This window comes from Musca autumnalis, unplaced genomic scaffold (assembly GCF_047663935.1).
Source record: "Musca autumnalis isolate F117 unplaced genomic scaffold, ASM4766393v1 scaffold_1, whole genome shotgun sequence".
Classification (NCBI taxonomy): Eukaryota; Metazoa; Arthropoda; class Insecta; order Diptera; family Muscidae; genus Musca; species Musca autumnalis.
In genome coordinates this window covers 61754388-61779033 of record NW_027411644.1, presented here as the reverse complement: position 1 = coordinate 61779033, position 24646 = coordinate 61754388, and the positions used below count along the sequence as shown (strand labels likewise).

Genomic DNA, 24646 nt, shown 5'->3' with positions numbered 1-24646 from the left:
AGAAATTCTTCTCTCCATAGAAGACCTTTAGCAGGTCTTCTGTCCATCGAACATCTTTAGGAGATCTTCTATCCATAACAGACCTTTAGGAGGTGTTCTATCTTTGGACGACCTTTAGGAGGTCTTCTATCCACAGACCTTTAGGATATCATTTATCCACAGAAGAGCTTCAGGGAATCATTTATTCACAGACGACCTTTAGGAGGTCTTCCATCTATAGAAGACTATTAGAAGGTCTTCTATCCATAGAAGTTCCTTTATCCGCAGTAGACCTCTAGAAGGTATTCTGCCCATAGAAGACTTTTAGGTGGTTGGATTTCTGTCCACAGATGAACTTTTTAGAAGGTTTTCTGTCTATGGAGGACGTTTAGAAAGTCGTCTATCTATGGAAGGCCCTTATGAGGTCTTTTATCAATAGAAGGAGCTTTAGGAGGTCTTTTACACAAGACCTTCAAGAAGTCTTATAACCGCAGACGACATTTAGGAGGCCTTATATTCATACAATACCTTTAGGATATATTCTATCCACAGAAGAGCTTTAGGATATCTTCTTCCATTGAAGACCTTTAGCGGTCTTCTATAAACAGAAGAAGAACTTTAGGAGGTCTTCTATCCATAGAAGACAATTATGAGATCTTCTACACATGGAAGACCTTTACGATGCCTCTATCCATATAAGACCTTTAAGAGGTAATTTGTCCATAGAAACATATAAAAGGTTTTCTATCCATAGATACACTAAAACAGATCTTCATCCGAAGATCTTTAGCAGGTCTTCTATGTAGAGAAGACCTTTAAGAGGTCTTCTGTTCTTAGGAGGTCTTCTATTAATAGAAGATCTTAAGGAGGCCATAGAAGACCTTAATGAGGAATTGTATCTGTAGAATGCCTTTATGAAGTCTTCTATCTGTAACGGATCTTTAGGAAATCTTCTATCTACAGAAGACCTGTAGGAGGCTTCCACCAGCCGAAGACATTTAAGAGGAATTCTATCTATGTAAGGCCTTAGCAGGTTTGCTGTCAATGAAATTCCTTACGGAGGATTTCTATCTGTAGAAGACTTAGCTAAGGTCTCCTATCTTTAGAAGATCTTTTGGGAAGGATTCTATCTGTAAAAGACCTCTAGGTGGTCCTCTATCTCTAGCAGATCATTAGGTCTTCTGCCTATAGATGAATTGAGAAGCTGTTCTATATATAGAAAACCTTTCGAGATTTACCTAGGATCTATACTATCTGTAGAAGACCTTTAGGAGGAATTCTATCTGTAGAAGAACTTTGGGAGGTCTTCTATACTTAGAAGACCTAAAGATGGCCTTAGAAGACCTTTAGGGGGTCTTCTATCCACAGAAGACATTTTGGAGGTCTGTTATCTATGGAAGGCTTAAGGAGGTATTCTATCCTTGGCAGACTTTTAAGAGGTCTTCTATCCCCAGAAGACCTTTAAGAGGGCTTTTATCCATAGAAGAGCTTTAGCAGGCCTCCTGTCCATAGAAGACCTTTAGGAGCTCTTCTATCCATAGAGACATCTGTCCCACAAGATTTTCAATATATAGAAAAACATGTGTCCCAAAAGACTTTCTATATCGGAAAAAATGTCCCACAAGATGTGTCCCTCAAGATTTTCTATATCGGAAAACATGTGTCGCAAAGCATTTGCCATAGAAAATGCCACACTTAAAACTTTTTACATTTACATTCTACATCACTTTCCTCCTCGTTTTCACTTTTCTCTTTCACTCCCACATATGTACATATGTTTGTTTGTCTGCCATTTATTATTAACATTTTATTTTTGCATTTATTATAATTTTCAAATTACCGCTTTTGAACTTCGTACGTGAGTTTGAATAATTATTTTATAATAAAAAAGTTTATTTTTAATCGGTTCATAAATAAAGCGCCGTAATTGGATTGAAGTGTGAAGTGTAGAACGCGCGACGTACTCCCGACCGACCGTTGGCTATGAAAACTAAACTTCACTGGCAAGTGAACGGACAAACGAATGAATACAACAACAACAACACATGCTCATTGATTGGCCGAACACAGTTGAGAAAACGCTGCACCGGCAACAATGATGAACGACGACAGCGAAGGGGGGCAGGCAGCAGAATGTCACGCTCCATTCATGCGTATGTAAATTAGAGACCTAATTGATTGATGGTCTTATCTTATCGGCAAAGCCAGGGTGGTAGCAGCAGCAACAACCACAACAACAATAACAACAACAGCATGGCAATGTTGACAATTCAAATTTAATTAATATTCAAATAAATAGACAACAAAGACAATAACAACAACAACAACATGAAATGTGACCGACTTCGGAAGGAAGTTTATTGAACAAGTCCATCGTCGTCGTCGTGAGTCACTTAGGTATCTCCCCAATCAGAGATTTGGTTCTTTTTTTCTTCTTTGTCTTCTCCCTCTTTGTCAAATATTTGTTTGAATATTTATTTTGCGTATCGAAAATTTCGATTGTATAACAATAATGGCATAATTAAGACAACAAATAAAAATATTAAAAACAAATAATCAGCACAAAAAGCCAATAAATTAATTCGTCCACTTAGGGAGCGGTGTTTGATGGATTAGTCTGATGTGATGCCGAACATCGGTCAGACGTTGTCGAAGCAGACAACACATTAAGAATTTTAATTAGAATTGAAATAAATATTGATATAAATAAATGAATAGTCCCACCACCAACCCAGCAAGGTATGGCATTCCAAATACAAAAGTAATTTCTATGAAAAAAATTGTGTCCCACAAGATGTTCTATGAGACAAAATAAAAGACATTCGGGAGGTTTTCCTTCTATAGAAGATCTGTGGGAGACCTTCTATGTTCAGAAGAGCTTTGGGAAATTTTCTATCTATAAAAGATCTATTGAAGACCTTTAGGACGTCGCTTAGCTATAAAAACCCATCGGAAATTTTCTATATATAAAAGACATTTAGAAGGTATCCTACCTATAGAAGAACTGTAGGAGGTCGCCAACCTATAGAAACCATTTAGAGGTCTTTTATCTATTGACGGCCTTTTGGAAGCCTTCAATTTATAGCAGACCTTTAGAAGATCTCCTATCAATATAAGAACTTTAAAAGCTATCCTATCTATAGAAGAACTTTATGAGGTCTCCTACCTATAGAAGACCTTTCGATGATCTTCTCCTGGGTCCAAGAAGACCTATAGGACGTAGCCTGTCTATACTTTCTATATACAGAAAACCTACGCGCGATCTTCTATTTACAGAAGACCTGTAGAAGGCCTTCTATCTATAGGGGAAGGTCGCATATCTACAGACTACCTTTAGGAGGACTTCTATCTAGACAATACCGTTAGGAGGTTTTCTACTTATGGAAGACCTTTAGACGGTAATCTAACCTTCCACCTTTTATTCAGAAAGGGTCTATAGAAGCACCCTTTCTTTCAGAAAGGGCCTATAGAAGCACCCTTTTTTTCAGAAAGGGCCTACAGAAGCACCCTTTATTTTAGAAAGGGTCTATAGAAGCACCTTTTCTTTGAGAGAGGGTCTATAGAAGCACCTTTTCTTTGAGAGAGGGTCTATAGAAGAACCCTTTCTTTGAGAAAGGGTCTATAGATGGACCCTTTCTTTGAGAAAGGGTCTACAGAAGCACCCTTTCTTTGAGAAAGGGTCTATAGAAGCACCCTTTCTTTCAGAAAGGGTCTATAGAAGCACCCTTTCTTTTAGAAAGGGTCTATAGAAGCACCCTTTCTTTTAGAAAGGGTCTATAGAAGCACTCTTGCTTTTAGAAAGGGTCTATAGAAGCACCCTTTCTCTCAGAAAGGGTCTAAGGAAGCACCCTTTCTCTCAGAAAGGGTCTATAGAAGCACCCTTTCTCTCAGAAAGGGTCTATAGAAGCACCCTTTCTTTTAGAAAGGGTCTATAGAAGCACCCTTTCTCTTAGAAAGGGTCTATAGAAGCACCCTTTCTTTCAGAAAAGGTTCTACAGATGCACCCTTTCTTTCAGAAAGGGTCTATAGAAGCACCCTTTCTTTTAGAAGGGTCAATATATGCACCCTTTCTTTTAGAAGGGTCAATAGATGCACCCTTTCTTTTAGAAAGGATCTGTAGATGCACCCTTTCTTTTAGAAAGGATCTGTAGATGCACCCTTTCTTTTAGAATGGGTCTATAGAAGCACCCCTTCTTTCAGAAAGGGTCTATAGAAGAACCCCTTCTTTCAGAAAGGGTATACAGAAGCACCCTTTCTTTCTAAAAGGGTATACAGAAGCACCATTTCGTTCAGAAAGGGTCTATAGGTGCACCCTTTCTTTCAGAAAGGGTCTATAGGTGCACCCTTTCTTTCAGAAAGGGTCTATAGGTGCACCCTTTCTTTCAGAAAGGGTCTATAGGTGCACCCTTTCTTTCAGAAAGGGTCTACAGAATCACCCATTTCTTTCAGAATGGGTCTATAGGAGCACAATTTCTTTCAGAATGGGTCTATAGGAGCACAATTTCTTTCAGAATGGGTCTATAGGAGCACAATTTCTTTCAGAAAGGGTCTATAGAAGCACCCTTTCTTTCAGAAAGGGTCTATAGAAGCACCTTTTCTTTTAGAAACTGTCTATAGAAGCACCCTTTCTTTTAGAAAGGGTCTATAGAAGCACCCTTTCTTTTAGAAAGGGTCTATAGAAGCACCCTTTCTTTTAGAAAGGGTCTATAGAAGCACCCTTTCTTTCAGAAAGGGTCTATAGAAGCACCCTTCCTTTTAGAAAGGGTCTATAGAAGCACCCTTTCTTTCAGAAAGGGTCTATAGAAGCACCCTTTCTTTTAGAAAGGGTCTATAGAAGCACCCTTTCTTTTAGAAAGGGTCTATAGGAGCACCCTTTCTTTTAGAAAGGGTCTATAGAAGCACCCTTTCTTTTAGAAAGGGTCTATAGAAGCAGCCTTTCTTTTAGAAAGGGTCTATAGAAGCAGCCTTTCTTTTAGAAAGGTCTTTAGGAGCACCCTTTCTTTTAGAAAGGGTCTACAGAAGCACAATTTCTTTCAAAAGGGTCTATAGAAGCACTCTTTCTCTCAGAAAGGGTCTAAGGAAGCATCCTTTCTTTTAGAAAGGATCTATAGAAACACCCTTTCTTTCTGAAAGAGTCTATAGAAGCACTCTTTCTTTTAGAAAGGGTCTATAGAAGCACCCTTTCTCTCAGAAAGGGTCTAAGGAAGCACCCTTTTTTTCAGAAAGGGTCTATAGAAGCACCCTTTCTTTTAGAAAGGGTCTATAGAAGCACCCTTTCTTTTAGAAAGGGTCTATAGAAGCACCCTTTCTCTTAGAAAGGGTCTATAGAAGCTCCCTTTCTTTCAGAAAAGGTTCTACAGATGCACCCTTTCTTCAGAAAAGGTTCTACAGATGCACCCTTTCTTTCAGAAAGGGTCTATAGAAGCACCCTTTCTTTTAGAAGGGTCTATAGATGCACCCTTTCTTTTAGAAAGGGTCTGTAGATGCACCCTTTCTTTTAGAATGGGTCTATAGAAGCACCCCTTCTTTCAGAAAGGGTCTATAGAAGAACCCCTTCTTTCAGAAAGGGTATACAGAAGCACCCTTTCTTCTAAAAGGGTATACAGAAGCACCATTTCGTTCAGAAAGGGTCTGTAGGTGCACCCTTTCTTTCAAGAAAGGGTCTGTAGGTGCACCCTTTCTTTCAGAAAGGGTCTACAGAAGCACCCATTCCTTTAGCAAGGGTCAACAGAAGCGCCCTTTCATTCATAAAGGGTCTATAGAAGCACCCTTTCTTTCAGAAAGGGTCTATAGAAGCACCCTTTCTTTCAGAAAGGGTCTATAGAAGCACCCTTTCTTTCAGAAAGGGTCTATAGAAGCACCCTTTCTTTTAGAAAGGGTCTATAGGAGCACCCTTTCTTTTAGGAAGGGTCTATAGAAGCACCCTTTCTTTTAGAAAGGGTCTATATAAGCAGCCTTTCTTTTGGAAAGGGTCTTTAGGAGCACCCTTTCTTTTAGAAAGGGTCTACAGAAGCACATTTTCTTTCAGAAAGGGTCTATAGAAGCACTCTTTCTCTCAGAAAGGGTCTAAGGAAGCATCCTTTCTTTTAGAAAGGATCTATAGAAGCACCCTTTCTTTCTGAAAGGGTCTATAGAAGCACTCTTTCTTTTAGAAAGGGTCTATAGAAGCACTCTTTCTTTTAGAAAGGGTCTATAGAAGCACCCTTTCTCTCAGAAAGGGTCTAAGGAAGCACCCTTTCTCTCAGAAAGGGTCTATAGAAGCACCCTTTCTTTCTGAAAGGGTCTATAGAAGCACTCTTTCTTTTAGAAAGGGTCTATAGAAGCACCCTTTCTTTCTGAAAGGGTCTAAGGAAGCACCCTTTCTCTCAGAAAGGGTCTATAGAAGCACCCTTTCTTTTAGAAGGGTCTATAGATGCACCCTTTCTTTTAGAAAGGGTCTGTAGATGCACCCTTTCTTTCTAAAAGGGTATACAGAAACACCATTTCGTTCAGAAAGGGTCTATAGGTGCACCCTTTCTTTCAGAAAGGGTCTATGTAAGCACCTTTTCTTTCAATAAATACAATACCCTTAGGAGGTCGTATATAAATAGAAAACCTGGAGGTTTTCCATGCATTGGAGCCCTTTGGAGGTCTTCTATATATAGAAGGCCTTTAGATGGTCTTCTATTTATGGAAGACCTTTAGTAGGTCATCTATCTCTAAAAGTCCTTTAGAAGGTCTTCTATACATACAAGACCTCTGGGAGGTCTTCTGTCTATAGAATACCTTTAGGAAATCTTCTATTTATGAAAGACCTTTAGGAGATCTATTTATAGAAGAACTTTATATGGTCTCCTATCAATAAAAGACCTGTAGGAGGTTTCTTATCATCAGAAGACTATTAGGAGATCTTCGATCTATAGAAGAACATTAGGAGGAGTTCTATGGCAAAATACCTGCTACAGAAACGCCTTTAGTATGCCTTCTATTTGAAAAAGACTCATCAGTGATCTTATATCTAAAGAAGACCTTTCAGAGACCTTTTGGGAGGACGTTAAGGATTTCACTCATTGTTTGTTACTTCCTGTGAACTTTCCTCCATATCCCCTCTTAATCTTTCGTTATTGCTTTTGTTGTTAATTAAAGAAAGAAAAAAAAAGCAATTAATAATCCAACAACAACAACAAAAGTTGAAAGTGAAAATCGTTTAGAAAGAAAATTACAACAACAACAGCAACACAAAGAAAGTGAATTTTTTCTTCTTTCTTTTGATGGCGGTTTTCTCTTTCTGACTTTTAATTTTTATAAGCCATTTTTTCAGGGTTGTTGCACTTGGTTTTCAATTTAAAAATGTATGCGACGCTTGACCCCACACCTGGCCCTTCTCGTCACTCGATCCCAGTAATCATAGATTTGCTGCAATGTACAGACCATTTATTATCCAATAGGCGGCCATGCTTGTGTGCATGTGGGAAGGTGGGCGCATAGCTATTTATGTATTAAGACGTCTTCCACATGCCGCAACTACCATCAAGAAGCGGTGGGTAGGTAGTCCGTCAGCTAGCTATGGATGTACCTTGCAAATATGTAAAATATGCTCATGTCGTTCGTTGGGCATATTTAGCAAACAACCTACTTTTCGTTGTTGCTCGATTCGATGAAACTAAAAAGGGCAGTGTTGCGATTCACACGTTTCACTTGTTTGCAAAAAAAAATTCGAGACACCAGGTAAGGAAGTGTTTGTTTCGAAAAATTTGTTGTGAAAATGTTGTAATAATTATTGGGCCTCGTTATATCCATATTCAGTGTCAACGATTTATTGCAAAAGGCTCTTGGGACAGATAGGGAAGCTTTTGAAAGAGAAACAAAATCTTCTCTTTTTCGCAAAAATGTCCATTACACCCTAATGTATGTTTATAGTTCCCTTTGTGTCACTTCTTTGCACATGTTCAGAACAAGGGGAGTCTCTCTTCTTCTAGGTCCACCACACAAACCTATAGAATATTTTAATGAATAATGAAATATGCAACACTCGGTTATGTTGTTGTTGCTGCTCTTTCTCGAGAAATATGCCTCGTTTATATTGTAATTATAGCTGCAATTATAGGACAAAATCTATTAATTAAAATCAGTTCTTTCTTCCCTCAGCTACGTATGGTTATAGCCATTAAAAGTGTTTGTTGGTGAGTTGGCATGTGTGTGTGTGCCTATGCTTGTGCCCTGTGCTTGTCCGAGCATTCGCAGGGTATTTGTGTTAACATCCCAGCCAACAATTTTTTCCGAGGGCTCTGATTTCCGATTTTTTTCCGAAATTTTCTGAATATTTTTTAGATATTTGTCGATTTCTCTAATATTTTTCTAGAAATTGTACCGATTTTCTAAAACTTTTTTTTAAGAATCTCTGCACATTTTCTGAAGAACCATAAGAATCTCGTTCCGAATTCGTTCCGATTTCTAATCGATTTTCTAAGGGATATTTTTGTTCGATTGTTGTCGAAAAACAAAGTGTTTTTTTATAAAATTCGCATATACAGTTTTTGAATTGTTTTAATATAAATGCAACATATAATAATTCAAGCTAGTGTTGATAGCTTTAACATACTCGTGCACATTCTTCTACTATTAATCACAATATGATAACAACAGGGTAAATCATTAGGACGTTTGAAATTAGAATCATCCATAAATAGCGCATTAAAAGAGAATTGTTTCTGAGTTGGGGATTTGTTCTGTGTTGTGTGTCAATATCAAAGGCGTCAGCGGCCAAGAATTTCATCAGATTTTTTCCAGAAAATCTAATCTTTTCTTCGAATTTTTCCAGAATTTCTTTCCGAATTCGGACCGATTTTCTTCAAAAAATCTAAATTTTCCACCGAATTTTCCAGAATTTTTTTCCGAATTCGTACCGAATTCGTTGCGAAACTCTAATATTTTGTTAGAATTTTCTTAGAAAATTCTTTCCGATTTCGGTGGACACGTCCATACAACTTTTGTACCGAATTCGGAAAGAATTCGGCATCAGAATCGGCAACTTGTGCAGAGATTCTGACCGAATTCGCAAAGAATTCGGAAAAAAATGTTAGCTGGGATGTCTGTTGTTCACACAGATGGCCGTATTTTTATTTTTGTCAAATGATGATGGGAACTTTTGCCACTTGCCAAGTGATCGATAACAATTTTTGTACATTTATAGGCCACTTTAAAGCAATTCACAAAACAAGAAATTTTCATAGAAAGATTTATCATTAATTGTTTACATTTTGATAAGAGGACGGGTGGCCGGACGAGAGATATGACTAACTACGAGGCAGATTTCTTGCAAAAATGTCGAAAATTTTAATTTGAAAGGAATTTGAAGATTTTTATCGAGGAATATTTTCTTATAGAAAATTGTATGTTTCACAAGTTTTTTTTTTTAAGAAATTTGTAGTTGCACAAAAGTTTTTTATTAGAAAATATTATGATACACCAGAAAACATTTGTTCCACGAGATTTTTATACTCTCAGCATTTATGCTAACGAGGGTACATACATACATACACTTTCATACGGGCAAAATGTGCCTCATCGAAATAATTGGTTTTAGACCCCAAGTATGTTTGGACGAAATGTGTTTCAGACAATTTGGAGTTGATTTAGCCATGTCCGTCCGTCTGTCTGTCTGGAGCGCACGATAACTCTCGAACGGATCAACCGATTCCGTCCAAAATTTGGCTTTAGTAATATTTTGCCCAAACTTAGTTTAAGTTCGAAGATGGGTTATATCGGTTAACTCCTTCCGGTACCTCCCCCACAAAGGTTCGAAAATGTTCGGAAAATTTGTGCGCACCATAACTCTTGAAGGGAGTAACCGATTTGTCTAATACTTTGTACATCGTGAACTTTCTACCAGACTTAGATAAGGTTCCAATATGGGCTCAATCGGTCCACTCCTTCGGGTATCTCGCACACAAAATTTCGGAAAAGTTCAGTTTAGGACCTGCTCTCGAATCACAGTCCCCCATACGACGGCACAAGTTACATCAGAGGCAAGTCCATACTTCCTGAGCAAATAGCGTGAAAGGTGCAAAAACCCATATGACACCGTGTGTAGTGGTTGGAGCGCAAGATAAATCTCGAACGGATCTGCCAATTCGGTGCAAAATTTGGCCTTCGAAGATAAACCATATCGGTCCACTCCTTCAGGTACCTCCCTCACAAAAGTACAAAAATGTTCGGAAAAAGTATGCGCAGGATAACTCTTGAAGGGAGTGATCGATGTAATCTATACTCTGCTCATCCTAATATATCTACCAGATATAGATCAGGTTCGAATATGGACTATATTTATCTACTCTTTCTGGTACCTCTCACACAAAATTTCGGATAAGTTCACTTTAAGACCTGCTCTCGAATCACTTTGATTTTTGTTGAAGCTATTTGCATTCGCTACCTCCATTACGGCGGTAAAAGTTTTTTCAGGGGCAAGTCCATATTTCTTGGGAAAACAGCCCGAAAGGTGTAAAAAACCCTATGTCACGTTACGTGGCGGCCACGATATCTCTCGAACTGTTCCACCGAGTTGGTCCAACATTTGGTCATCGTCATATTTTGACCAAACTTAGTTTCATATGTCAATACCGGTCCACAACTTCCGGTACTTCTCCCCAATATTTAAAAAAATGTCACAAAAATGCTAGGACGATATAACTTGAATGGGGCAACCAATTTGGTCCAAACTTTGGTTCTCCTAATATTTTGTCAAAATTTAGTTTAACATCTAAAATGGCCCATATCGGTCCTTTCTAAGGGTACCTCCCCCACAAAAGTTCAACACTTGTGTCTTAGTGCAGTTAATTCCTAATCCTAATCAAATGCTCAAAAAGGGCCACAAAATTCTGAAGAGACCCTAAATACATTTGATCTGTCCGTAGATGAAAGTTTCACTTCACATTGGCTGAGGGTATATCTCACACTTTTTTACTTGTCTATAGAAAACATGTTCCACAAAATTTTTAACCAGATTTTCTATATAAAATATTACGTTCCACAATATTTTCTATAAGAAAATTTATGTTCCACCACATTTTCTATAGAAATAATTATGTTCCACAAAATTTTCTATAGAAAATATTATGTTGCGCAAGATTTTGTATAGAAAAAGTTGTGTTCCACAAGATATTCTATAGAAAACATTATTTTCCACAAGATATTCTATAGAAAACATTCCCAGCAAAATGTTTGCCTCCAAAGATGCAGTTAAATGATATGTACAAGTGATCTGGATGTGCATCAAATTATGCATTTTCACTGATGATTTTTACAAGAGCGTGACTACTGAAAGATGCACTCCAAAGCACTGCATTTTAACTAACCCTTTGGCACTGCATTTTAACTGACCCTTTGGCATTGCATTTTAACTAACCCTTTTGCACTGCATTTTAACTGACCTTCTGGCACTGCATTTTAACTGACCCTTTGGCATTGCATTTTAACTAACCCTTTGGTGTAGAATATGAGGCAGTCCAAAGCACGTGTTTGGTACAGGCATTCTGCGGAAATTGTGCAAGCCATTACAAAATATGCCAGAACAAATAAAATGCATTTATTATTTGTGCAAAACAAAAATATTAACAACTTTATTACATTAACACAAATTATGAAAATTCTCCATTGAATTCAATCGCAATCATGCGTGTTTCCTCCGCTTGCATTTGTTCCAAGCTGAACTGTTTTTGCTTCATTTGCTAAATGGGTTGTCTTCCCATCACCAGTTAAGATTTCGACACGTACTCCAACAGCACTCCATTGGGAAATTTTCTTCTGGTGAGTTGCCGGAAAAATGTTCACAAATTAAATATTATTTAAATATTAAATATTATTTAGTTTGTATTAACAAATGTTTGGACATGTTACCACGCTTATCTCTTTTTGGAAAATTAAAGCCGCTGCCTGTAGAGATGTACAATCTGATTTATGTACATATAGGGATCTCTAACAACTGCTAATAAAATGTAGCGAACGGAGTGCCTTTTCACGACTCCGTTTGGACTGCATCCGGATGCTGTTAAATTGTGAGGAATTGGAGTGCCTTTTTCACGACTCCGTTGAACTGCATCCGGATGTTGTTAAAATGTGACAAGTGGATGTGATTCTTTGGATTGCATCCAAATGCGGTTAAAATGTGAGGACTGGAGTGCCTTTTTCACGACTCCAGTTGAACTGCATCAAAACATGCCGTGACAGAACTAGTCCACATTGCACTACTTCCAATTTATTTTGCTGGGTTATGTTCCACCAGATTTCTATAGAAAAACTTATGCTTCACAAGATTTTCTATAGAAAACATTATTTCCCACAAGATATTCTATAGGAAACATTACATTCCACAAGATATTCTATAGAAAACGTCATGTTCCACAAGATTTTCTATAGAGAACATTACGTTTCACATGATATTCTTTAGAAAACATTATTTTCCACAAGATATTCTATAGAAAACATTATGTTCCACAAGTTTTTCTATAGGAAACATTACATTCCACAAGATATTCTATAGAAAACATTATGTTCCACAAGATTTTCTATAGAAAATATTATGTTCCACAAAATATCCTGTAAAAACCTTTATGTTCCACAGATATTCTATATAAAACATTATGTTTCACAAGATATTCTATAGAGAACATTACGTTTCACTTGATATTCTATAGAAAACATTATGTTCCATAAGATATTCTATAGAAAACAGTTTGTTCCACAAGATTTTCTATAGAAAACATTATGTTCCACAAGATATTCTATAGGAAACATTACATTCCACAAGATTTTCTATAGAAAACTTTATGTTCTCGAAGATTCTCTATAGAAAACTTTATGTTCCACAAGATTTTCTATTAAAAATACTATGTTCCACAAAGTTTTCTATAGAAAAAATTATATTCCAAAAGATGTTTTAATATAAAACAATATGTTCCACAATACTTTCTATAGGAAACATTATGTTCTCATAGAAAACATTATGTTCCACAAAGTTTTCTATAGAATATTTTATGTTACAGATCGCCTAAAGGTATACAAAAAGAAGTGTGGTCTATAAGACCCCCAAAAGGCTTTCTTTAAGATCTCCTAAAGACATCATAAGGGGTTCCTCAACATCTCCGAAAGGACATTTATGTATATGTATAGAAGAAGAAACCTGCTGATGATCTCCTAAAGGTCCTCTATAAAAAGAAAACTAACTTAAGTCCTCCTAAAGAACTTCTAAAGATCTTCTATGGAAAGAAGATCTCCCATAGATAGTACACCCCCAAAGATGCACCTCAACATCTCCTAAAGGTCTTCTATATCGAGAGAAGACATCCTGAAGATCTTCTAAAGACTTTATAAGGGTATTCTATAGATAAAAAAACTTCTAAAACACTCTATAAACCTCCTAAAAATCTTTCCCTAAATAGAAGACACCATTCTCAATATCTCTTCTTTAACATTTTATTTAAGGTCATCTATATATAGAAGACCTCATAAAGCACTCGCAAATATCACCTAAAGGTCTTTAATAAGCCCCGTGGGATCTAATACAGACCTCCAAAAAATACTTAAAGATACATACATGACCTCTCAAAGATATCTTAAATGTCTTGGGCTATCTTATATAGATAGAATACATCCTAAGGGCCTTCTGCAGATAGATCTCCAAAATGTATAAAAAATACTTCCTAAAGGCCTTCAAATACTGGACTTCTTGAGGCTTTCCATAGATAGAAGACCACCTAAAGATCCTCGTAAGGTAGACCTTTTTCGATAGAAACCCACCCAAAAACCTTCTATGAATATAAGACCTTCTAAGTGTCTCCTAAAAACCTCCTAAAGATCTTCTTTATGTAGAAGATTCCCTAAAGACCTCCAGATGGTCCCATAAAAACCTCTTTACAGTATTTATATAGAAGATGTCCTAAAGGTTTCTAAAGCTCTTCTAAAAAAACTCCAAGAGGTTTTCTTAGGTAAAAGACATCCTTAAGGTATTGTAAACAAATTCCAAAGGTCTCCTAATAAAAAGCTCCAAAAGGTCTTCTATAGATATACGACCTCCTACATGTCTCCCAGTAACCATCTAAATGTCATCTGTTGATAGAAGATCTTCTAAAGGCACCTTAAAACCTAAAAAACTCCCTACAGTTTTTCTTCTGTTAAAAGACCTACTCAAGATTTTCCATAGATAGGAGACCTCCTAAAGGATTTCTTTAGGGAGAAGATATGCTCAAGATCTTCCATGGAAAAAGAAATCTCCAAAGTCTAGAAAACCTCATAAAGAAATTCTATAGATAAACAACTACCTGAAGGCCTTCGATAGATAGAAGACCTCCTAAAGTCTTCTATACTAGCAGGATGTCTTTAGGTGAAAGACCTTCTAATGATCTTTTTTAGATTGATTTTAGATGGACATCCTAAAGGTGTTCTTTACAGAAAAGAAAACCTCCTAAATATCAACTAAAAACTTCTTTAAGCTCTTCCTTAGATAGCATACCTCATATAAAGGTCTCCTAAAGACCTCCTGAATGTTTTCTATAGATGGAAAACCTCCTAAAGGTCTTTTAAGAACGTTCAGAGTTTTTCTAAAGACCACTTAAAGGTCTTATACCTCCAATAGTTTTTCTAAAGACCGCCTAAGGACAGCTGTAGACCGCCTAAATGTTTTCTAAAGATAGAATATTTACTAAAGGCCTCCTAAAGATCTCATGAATGTTTTCTATAGATGGAATAAAGGAATCTTAAAGGCCTTTTGTAGTTAGAAGACTTTAGAAGTTTTCCTAAAGAGCTCCTAAAGGTCAGCTGTAGACCTCTTACATGTTTTTTATAGGTAGAAGACTTACTAAAGGCATCCTAAAAACCTTCTAAAGTTTTATGCAAATAGAAGACTCCCTAAAGGTCTGATAAAGACCTGTTGAATGTTTTTTTATAGATGAAAGACCTTTAGTAGGTATTTTAAGGACCTCTAGAGTTCTAAAGGCCTCCTAAAGCTCAGCTGTAGACCTCTTAAATGTTTCTACCGGTAGAAGACTTTCTAAGAGCCTCCCAAAGACTTCATAATAATTTATGCAAAAGTTCTTATAAATACCTCCTGAATGTTATATGTTCTTCTAAAGACCACGTAAAGGTCTTTTAAGGATATAATGCCTCCAAAAGTTTTCCTAAAGACCTCCTAAGTGCAGCTGTAGACTTCCTAAATATTTTCTATAGGTAATATTCCTCCTAAAAGACTCCTAAACAATGGCTTCTATAAATGAAAGACCTCCTAAAGGTTTTTTAAGGGCCTCCAGAGTTATTCTAAAGTCCTCTTAAAGGCCTTTTTTAGTTATAAGACCTCTAAAAGTTTTCATGAAAACTCTTAAAGGTCAGCTGTAGACCTCCTAAATATTTTCTATAAGTAGAAGACTTAAAAAGGTCTTCTAAAGACCTCTTTTCTATAGATAAAGAGCTTTTAAAGCTCTTATATAGACAGAAGACCTCCTAAAGGTCTGCTATAAGTGGATGACCTCTATCTATGGATAGAAGACGTCCAGAGTTCATCTAAAGACAACTTAAAGACCTTCTATATATAGAAGACATCCAAATGTTTTCCTAGAAACCTCAAATGTAGACCTCTTAAATATTTTCTATAGGTAGAGGACTTACTAAAGGTCTCCTATATACCTCCTGCATGTTTTCTATAGATAATAAACCTCTTAAAGGTCTCCTACAGAACGCTTAGGTTAGGTTAGGTTAGGTTGAAAAGAGGGGCGAGTAATCACCACATGCCCTGGTGGACATACACTTAAGCCAGAAGTAGGCCTGTTGTGCGCTCTGTTGTTGTTGTTGTTGTAACAGTGTTTTATTCTTGTGTTTGTATGTTCGTTCTCCTATTCAATCTGGCTCTGGGTCAATCTCCAGTTCCAGGAATTTGGCTACATCGATGGGATGTAACCACAGATCCACTGGAGTCAGATGAGTAGGCTTGGCGGGGCAGTTGAATAGGTGTTTAGTATAGTGCGGGCCCATGCCGCATACTGGGCAGATGTCTTGCACGGTGCGATCGATTACCGCCCAATAGGAATTTAGGCGACTGCAATATCCTGAGCGTAGTTGAGCCAAAACTACTCTGGTTTGTCGTGGCAGCTGACGCTCTTCAGCTGCGATAGATGGGGGATGTGCTCCGATGACTGCATTCACACAATAATTGCTTATGGTCTTAGCAACTGTGTCCGTGTGAATGCTGTTCAAACCTGCCTGATATGCCTGTTGATCTGGAGGTTCTCTCCTATATTGTTTGACAGTCGTCTCTAGAGCATGAATATCCTTCTTGATATGCCTGGGTGTATCGGTGGCCAGCAGATGGTGATTGGGATGGCTCTCACGGTAACACCCGAGCAAGTACTGCAACGATAGCATCTCATTATGTTGTCGTACTGGAAGAATCTTTGCCTCCTCATGTAGATGGTCCACTGTTGATTTGAAGAGGCTCCCTGTTTCTGTTCTCAGGGCGGCGTTCTGACAAATTTGAATCTTATCCCACTGCGTGTCACATAAATTCGGGGACCAAACTGGCGCCGCATAGCTTACCACAGACCGACCTATCGCTTTATACGTGGTCAACAAGGTTTCTTTATCTGCACCCCAAGTGTTGCCGGCTAGGGACTTGAGGACCTTGTTCCTACATTTCAGTTTATCGCAGATAGCTGTGGCATGCGCGGACGACGTGAAAGTGGTGTCGAGTGTGACCTAGAATTTTAGGGCAGTTTGGTAGGGTAAGTAGGTACCTGATGCCAGGATCGTACAATCATCCGCATACGTTACAGGAAAGGTAGAGGTTAAACAGTTCCGGAGATATCACCCCTCCTTGGGGAACTCCCTGTTTTACTCTACGGGGCTTGGATTTCTTGTTCCTGAATTCCACATACGACTGGCGACCACACATATAGTTGATTATCCAACGTTTCAGATTTGGCCGGAGGGTTGTCTGATCAATGTCCTCAAACAGCGTGGAGTGCCTGACTGTGTCAATGGCTTTTGATAAGTCAAGCGCCACCATCACTGTTGTATCGCACGCTCGTCTCTGGTTGAGTCCTTGACAGATATATGTGGTAATGGCGTGCAGCGCTGTTGTCGTGCTGTGCTGCTTACGGAATCCATGCTGATGATCGGCAACTTGATAGCTATTTCTAATGCTGGGGAGGACTAAGGCCTCAAGAGTCTCCGCTACAGGTGACAAAAGCGAAATCGACCTGTACGATTCACCTTTGCTGGCATCCTTGCCTGGCTTCAGTAGAGGGACCACCCTGCCCATTTTCCAGACTTCGGGAACAATAAGGGTGGCTAGCGACAGATTGAGAACTTTTGTGAGATACTCCACTCCCGGCTCATCAAGCTGTTTCAACATTACCATGGAAATTCCCTCAGGGCCCAACGCTTTGGATGATTTAGCGTTCCTGATGGCATGACATCATCCATTGTAAACTGTGGTGGTTCCTCCTCGGCAGGAAGAGATCTGATGCGACGTAATACTCTTCTCTTCGCCCTGTCACTCTCGGGGTGCTCGACAAACAGTCGATTGAAGTAACTTGCACATCTCTTCGGGTCAGTCAACGTAACGTCGCCAAACGTGACTGAGATCCCGTCATCCCTCCTTCCGGGGTTCGAGAGTGTCTTAACCGCTGTCCACAATTTGCTTATACCGGCTGCAATGTTGCAACTCTTCAGATGATTTAACCACTTGTTCCGCTTATGTTCGCCGACCAGCCTGTTAACTTCCAGTGTCAGCACCCTGACTCTGGGGTCGTAGGGGTTGGTTCGACGAAGCTCATCACGTTGTGCGCTCTAGGCTAGGTTTGTTTGAACAAGGGGACTCTATTGTATTTTATTTAAGGAACTCTGTGCCCTTAACAAAATCCCGCAATTGTTTCAGGCCGTCTACAATTACCTGATTGAGATCTTGTATTGTGTCGTTCCCTAAAAACTGGGATCTGATATTTGCGAAAGCAGGGCATTGACAGAGAAAATACTCCAGTGTTTCGTCATCTTCTCCGCATGCCCTGCATATGCTGTTGTCTGTACAGATGAGCTTGTAAACCCAGGTGACCTGTAAGGACAGGTGTAAGTCTACTCAACCCTGACTTACCTAGCAGTAAAAGGTTTTTAGTTTTTTCCTCATTTCGGTCTCCCCATAGGATTTTTATACCCTCAGCCTTTAGGCTAAAGAGGGTATTTACACTTTGATACGACCAAAAATGTGCCTCATCGAAATAGTGGTTTTAGACCCCAAGTATGTTTGTACGATATCCGTTTCAGACAATTTTGAGTAGATCTAGCAATGTCCGTCCGTCTGTCTGTCTGTCCGTCTGTCTGTCTGGCTGGCTGGTGCGCACGTCGGTCCATTCCTTTAAGTACCTTTTCCGCAAAATTTTTTAATTTTAATCTTAATCAACATTTTTGTCGGTTCATACGACCAAAATTTTGAAACCCCCTAAATACATATTTTTTTTGTGAAAAAAGTGTTTCAATTTGCACAGGCTGAGGGTATATCTCTGTCGGCAAAACCGACTGATACTTTTTTACTTGTTGTGGTTGGTAGTTGGTCTCGTGTTGGCATTAAGCCAGTTCAGACATTCTGTAATCCCTCGGATCTCCGCTTGATGGATCGTTCTCCCACCTTGCAGAAGCCGTCTGTATTACCACAGTTTCCAGTCGGCATTTGTGCTAGAGTTCCGCCGATTCACGAGTCTCAGTCTGGAATTAATGCCTCGCATGAGGCAGATACAATTGTTTCAGGTATACGGTCCGATACAATGTTATCCATTGACTCTCTAGTTGTTACCCGTAAAATGTTTTGAGGGTATGTTAGGAGGTCCTTTCTGATCCACTCGTCCATCGCTTTAAGTCGTACAGCTTGCGACGGCCGCTTCATACCTTATCAGAATGCTTAAAGGTTGTCTATAGACATCACTTCCTCTAAAGATCTTCTAAAGAACTCCTGAAGGTTTCCCAAAGAGCTCCCAAAAAGGCCTTCTACAAATTGAAGAGCCTTCTATCGATATTAGACCTCGTATAGGTGTTTCTTAGATAGAAGCCCATCTAATGGTCGTCCATAGATCAGCCAAGATCACCCATATACGTTAACGTGACTACAGCAACAACATATGTTCTCTTTATTTCTCATCTGCCGTGGTTTAGCATAGGAAGGACTCGCTCAGAGAGACTAATGCACAAAATATTTTGAGCACCACCGCCATAGATAGAATTAGAGCCCTAAAGCTCTAAACAACTCATACAACAGGTCCTCTTTGCATATAGTTGGTCTTTAGGAGGTCTCTCATCTATAGAAGACCTTTAATTTATATTCTATATATAGAATCTATCTATAGAAGACCTTTAGCTTGTGATTTTGCATTTGTAATTGTTGCAACAATTTGTTCGTTATTTTACAATAGAATTTAATAATAGTTTTAAAACAGATTTACGGCGACAATAATAAATATTTATAACCTACCAAGCTACCGACCGTCCGACCACAATCGACAACAATGAATGTTTTCTGTAATGCATTTAAATGTGTATTTAAAAAAGAAAAAAAAACTTTATGAATAACACATGAATTTTCTAAAAAAACTATAATTGTTGACAATTGCATTGTTCTTTTTTTGTATTCTCTACAAAGAATTGAATACATTTTCTAGAAAGAAAACATTAGCATGTGGTTTAGAATACTAATCTGCTGATTTTTACAGAGATATGACAATGGGATGAAAAAAATATTGTACATTTAACAAAAGCTGAGCAAATTTTTTGTCTGTTGCAAATTTCGGGAAGTGTAAAATTTTCTCTCATGTTCTGCCTCAATTTTTAAAATCTGTGAAAAAAAATCTTTTCAATTTTGTCTTCACACCTTCTTCATTCTGATAAGAAGTATCTGCAGCATTTCCTTTTTAGCAACCCATTGCTGATAAAGTTTCCATTTAGCAAGTGTTCGGTATATTTTTTTTTTTTTTTGCTTCCGAATAAGATTTGGATTCCAGTGAAATTATTTCTTCTTCTCGCCCATGATTATTGTTGATGTTGGAAACGCACTTGACTCTGCTTTCATTTTTATCTCACTTTTTTCGTCTTTCTTCTTAGCCATGGATTATTTTAACGGTGAAGGTCGCTTTAAGTTATTGACTGACTGACGTGCGGCTTTTATTACAGTTCTGCTGACTTTGTTATTGTTGCTGCTGTGTTCTGTTCCCTCGTAATAATATTACTTAAGCTCTTCGTACTTGCGTGTCAAGTACGTAAATGTGAATCTGTGCCGATGCCTGTCGTGCAGAAGGTATCCATCCACACATTCTCCTATAGCGACCATCATCATCGTCATCTGCATGCTTTTTTGTTTTCATTCGGTTAGTTATTCTCTGTTTCATTTAATTCTGTTTCGTTTTGAATTTAAAACAAATAAATATTTAACAGATCCGATAACCACAAGGAAATAAGTTGTTAAGTAAAATGTTTATATGTGCGAAGGTAGATATGTATACGAGTGTGTATTATTTGCGAAGGTGGTACCTGATGCTGCATAAATCACTCAATCAGTAGGCATACGTCAATGACAACATATAAACAGACGAGGTGGGTTGAAACATTAATTGGAAACTATAGAAAAAAGTGGTTATCGGACAGGAAAATGAGTTATCGACAAATATTGCTCTAAAAATTAGTGTTATCGACAACTATTTCTATAGACAACTATTTCTATGGAAAAGGTTGTTATTGACAACTATTTCTATAGAAAAGTTGTTATCGACAACTATTTCTATAGAAAAAGTTGGTATCGACAACTATTTCTATAGAAAAAGTTGGTATCGACAACTATTTCTATAGAAAAAGTTGGTATCGACAACTATTTCTATAGAAAAAGTTGGTATCGACAACTATTTCTATAGAAAAAGTTGGTATCGACAACTATTTCTATAGAAAAAGTTGGTATCGACAACTATTTCTATAGAAAAAGTTGTTATCGACAACTATTTCTATAGAACAAGTTGTTATCGACAACTATTTCTATAGAAAAAGTTGGTATCGTTGTCGAATTTCTATAGAAATTGGTATCGTCGACTATTTCTATAGAAAAAGTTGTTATCGACAACTATTTCTATAGAAAAAGTTGGTATCGACAACTATTTCTATAGAAAAAGTTGTTATCGACAACTATTTCTGTGGAAAAAGTTGTTATCGACAACTATTTCTATAGAAAAAGTTGTTATCGACAACTATTTCTATAGAAAAAGTTGTTATCGACAACTATTTCTATAGAAAAAGTTTTTATCGACAACTATTTCTATAGAAAAAGTTTTTATCGACAACTATTTCTACAGAAAAAAGTTGTTATCGACAACTATTTCTATAGAAAAGTTGGTATCGACGACTATTTCTATAGAAAAAGTTGGTATCGACAACTATTTCTATAGAAAAAGTTGGTATCGACAACTATTTCTATAGAAAAAGTTGGTATCGACAACTATATCTATAGAAAAAGATGGTATCGACAACTATTTCTATAGAAAAATTTGTTATCGACAACTATTTCTATAGAAAAATTTGTTATCGACAACTATTTCTATAGAAAAAGTTGGTATCGACAACTATTTCTATAGAAAAAGTTGTTATCGACAACTATTTCTATAGAAAAAGTTGGTATCGTTGTCGAATTTCTATAGAAATTGGTATCGTCGACTATTTCTATAGAAAAAGTTGTTATCGACAACTATTTCTATAGAAAAAGTTGGTATCGACAACTATTTCTATAGAAAAAGTTGGTATCGACAACTATTTCAATAGAAAAAGTTGTTATCGACAACTATTTCTGTGGAAAAAGTTGTTATCGACAACTATTTCTATAGAAAAAGTTGTTATCGACAACTATTTCTATAGAAAAAGTTGTTATCGACAACTATTTCTATAGAAAAAGTTTTTATCGACAACTATTTCTATAGAAAAAGTTTTTATCGACAACTATTTCTACAGAAAAAAGTTGTTATCGACAACTATTTCTATAGAAAAGTTGGTATCGACGACTATTTCTATAGAAAAAGTTGGTATCGACAACTATTTCTATAGAAAAAGTTGGTATCGACAACTATTTCTATAGAAAAAGTTGGTATCGACAACTATATCTATAGAAAAAGATGGTATCGACAACTATTTCTATAGAAAAATTTGTTATCGACAACTATTTCTATAGAAAAATTTGTTATCGACAACTATTTCTATAGAAAAAGTTGGTATCGACAACTATTTCTATAGAAAAAGTTGGTATCGACAACTATTTCTATAGAAAAAGTTGGTATCGACAACTATTTCTATAGAAAAAGTTGGTATCGACAACTATTTCTATAGAAAAAGTTGTTATCGACAACTATTTCTATAGAAAAAGTTGTTATCGACAACTATTTCTATAGAAAAAGTTGTTATCGACAACTATTTCTATAGAAAAAGTTGTTATCGACAACTATTTATATAGAAAAAGTTGTTATCGACAACTATTTATATAGAAAAAGTTGTTATCGACAAATATTTCTATAGAAAAAGTTGTTATCGACAACTATTTCTATAGAAAAAGTTGTTATCGACAACTATTTCTATAGAAAAAGTTGTTATCGACAACTATTTCTATAGAAAAAGTTGTTATCGACAACTATTTCTATAGAAAAAGTTGTTATCGACAACTATTTCTATAGAAAAAGTAGTTATCGACAACTATTTCTATAGAAAAAGTTGTTATCGACAACTATTTCTATAGAAAAAGTTGTTTTCGACAACTATTTCTATAGAAAAAGTTGTTATCGACAACTATTTCTATAGAAAAAGTTGTTATCGACAACTATTTCTATAGAAAAAATTGTTATCGACAACTATTTCTATAGAAAAAGTTGTTATCGACAACTATTTCTATAGAAAAAGTTGTTATCGACAACTATTTCTATAGAAAAAGTTGTTATCGACAACTATTTCTAGAGAAAAAGTTGTTATCGACAACTATTTCTATAGAAATTACAGTTATCGAAAAATATTTCTCTAAAAAATAGTGTTATCGACAACTTTTTCTATGGAAAAAATTTTTATCGATAACTATTTCTATAGAAAAGGTTGTTGTAGACAACTATTTCTATAGAAAAAGACATTATCGACAACTGTGTTTACAGAAAAAGCTGTTATCGACAACTGTTTCTATAGAAAAAGTTGTTATCGGCAACTATTTCTATAGAAATTGTTGTTATCGGCAACTATTTCTATAGAAATTGTTGTTATCGACAACTATTTCTATAGAAATTGTTGTTATCGACAACTATTTCTATAGAAATTGTTGTTATCGACAACTATTTCTATAGAAATTGTTGTTATCGACATCTATTTCTATGGAAATTGTCGTTATCGACAACTATTTCTATAGAAAAAGTTGTTATAGACAACTATTTCTATAGAAAAAGTTGTTATCGACAACTATTTCTATAGAAAAAGTTGTTATCGACAACTATTTCTATAGAAAAAGTTGTTATCGACAGCTATTTCTGTAGAAAAAGTTGTTATCGACAACTATTTCTATAGAAAAAATTGTTATCGACAACTATTTCTATAGAAAAAGTTGTTATAGACAACTATTTCTATAGAAAAAGTTGTTATCGACAACTATTTCTATAGAAAAAGTTGTTATCGACAACTATTTCTATAGAAAAAGTTGTTATCGACAACTATTTCTGTAGAAAAAGTTGTTATCGACAACTATTTCTATAGAAAAAATTGTTATCGACAACTATTTCTAAAGAAAAAGTTGTTATTAACTATTTCTATAGAAAAAGTTGTTATCGACAACTATTTCTATAGAAAACGATGTTACCAAAAACTATTTTCATAGAAAAAATGTTATCGACAACTATTTCTATAGAAAAAAATGTTATCGAAAACTACTTCTATAGAAAAATTTGTTATCAAAAACTAGTGTTATCGACAACTATTTCCTAAAAAATAAGTGTTCTATAGAAAATTTGTTATCGACAACTATTTCTATAGAAATTTTGTTATCGACAACTATTTCTATAGAAAAAGTTGTTATCGACAACTATTTCTATAGAAAAAGTTGTTATCGACAACTATTTCTACAGAAAAAGTTGTTATCGACAACTATTTCTACAGAAAAAGTTGTTATCGACAATTATTTCCATAGAAAAATATGTTATCGAAAAAAAATTTATAGAAATTAATGTTATCGACAATTATTTCCTAAAGTGGGGTACACACGATCAGTTTTGCTCAAATTATCGGTTGCTTGCCGGTGTGGCCGCTAATTTTTGTCAGTCATCAGGCAACCACAAAATATTTTGTGGTTGCTGGGCAGTTTGACATTTATCGATATTTCCGAAAAATCGACAGTCAAAACTGATCGTGCATACCCCGCTTTAGAAGTTAATGTTTTCGACAGCTATTTTTATAGAAGTTACTGTTACCGGACCCTATTCCCACATAAATTTGTTACTGACAACTATTACTATAGAAAAAGTTGTTACTGACAACTATTACTATAGAAAAAGTTGTTATTGACAACTATTTCTATAGGAAAAGTTGTTATCGACAACTATTTCTATAGAAAAAGCTGTTATCGACAACTATTTCTATAGAAAAAGTTGTTACCGACAGCTATTTCTAT

The 24646-nt window shown here is 36.4% G+C and overlaps 1 protein-coding gene across 9 annotated transcripts in view; it reads right to left on the bottom strand.

The window, feature by feature from the left end:
• Positions 1-24646, bottom strand: part of Dmtn (transmembrane and coiled-coil domain 2 protein Dmtn) — an 87577-nt gene that overhangs the window by 21405 nt on the left and 41526 nt on the right. For 2 of the 9 annotated variants that reach the window (XM_073977141.1, XM_073977158.1), the window contains exon 1: positions 1820-1976. The exons of 4 other annotated variants lie outside the window; for them this stretch is intronic. The gene's annotated coding sequence lies outside the window, so the exon portion shown is untranslated. Of the gene's footprint in view, positions 1-1819; positions 2041-24646 lie in introns of those variants that run through there. 3 more of the 9 variants (XM_073977134.1, XM_073977109.1, XM_073977191.1) reach the window with 3 other exon arrangements.